Source organism: Anoplophora glabripennis, unplaced genomic scaffold, assembly GCF_000390285.2.
Source record: "Anoplophora glabripennis isolate ALB-LARVAE unplaced genomic scaffold, Agla_2.0 scaffold3781, whole genome shotgun sequence".
Classification (NCBI taxonomy): Eukaryota; Metazoa; Arthropoda; class Insecta; order Coleoptera; family Cerambycidae; genus Anoplophora; species Anoplophora glabripennis.
In genome coordinates this window covers 292-1,651 of record NW_019419893.1, presented here as the reverse complement: position 1 = coordinate 1,651, position 1,360 = coordinate 292, and positions in this window count along the sequence as shown.

Genomic DNA, 1,360 nt, shown 5'->3' with positions numbered 1-1,360 from the left:
TCTGTTTTGCAAAATTATTATGCAAAATCTATCGACCCGATTTTGATGAAATTTGGTGTGATGATTCTACATAACATGAAGTTTTCTTGAGCCAAGTATAAAGGTCCTACACCCAATTTAAATACACCAAAAAAATTCCCTAAAAAGTATTGTTTTTTAACCCCATTTTTGTGATTTTTTCGATTTTTACCATAATAATCATGATTCGTTCAATTTGTAACCAGTCAGGTATTGTAAAAAATTGAATTATAAACATTTTTTTCCTCTTCCATTTTCGCCTAAAATCAACTCTTAAAAAGATATTAAAGATATTAAATAGGAAGAAAAATATGACATTTTTCCATTTTTTTTAACATATTGTGCCGCCAAAAGTTAAGCCCACGTTTTTTTTATGCGCATAGAAAAATTTTCATTTCTAGTGATATTTGAAAGCCAAAAAGCTAAAAATCGCCGTGGATATACGATTCACCCAAATATGGCTTTTTGAAACAGAGACCGTCTGGACTAATGACTAAGCTATTAAAATCGGTATGTGGTGCAGGTTTATATTATACCCCGTAAATATTTATTTAGAACAAGAAACAAAATTTGAAGTAAAAAAATATAATCAGCTTTTTTAAAATTTAATATAGGTACCACCTGCAACACTACTATGGTATGCTTTATATAGTTTACGATGTTTATTTAATTCTGTATGAGTACAAAACATCACTCACAGCTTTATAGTAAAGTATTAGATAGATCTGTATCATCTACGATATTTTGATTTTTGTAGATGCCATTAAGAGGAATAAAATGCTTAGGCGACATTCAATTGAAGATAACAAATGTTTTAGGATAAGTATCTATATTTATATACTATACTAGCGGCCCGTCCCGGCTTCGCACGGGTGGACATTTATTTTAAACATTTTGGGATATAAAAAATATAGCCTATGTTACTCAGGGATAATGTAGTATTCTAATGGTGAAAGAATTATCGAAATCCGTCCAGTAGTTTTTGAGTTTAGGGGAGAGTGGTACACAATGAAACGATTTTTCGAATATTTTGTATAACTTCCGATGTTATTATTTAAAGAATCTAATTTTTTTATTTCATAGTTATTGGATATTTAGCTATAAATCCCCGTAGTTAGTTTTTAAAAAACCATACTGTTTAGGTAAAAAAAAAAAATAAAATCTACATGGACGTTTTTGTATCAATGTGTACCACTCGTGGTACAGTTTGAAACATGAGGTAGTACACAATGAAACAAAATGGTACAGGTTTAAAAATATTTATTATTTAAAAAAAGTTGTGAAAGAACGAAAACATTTTTTATTTTCAAAAAATGTTGGTAAAATACTAAAATAAACTAAA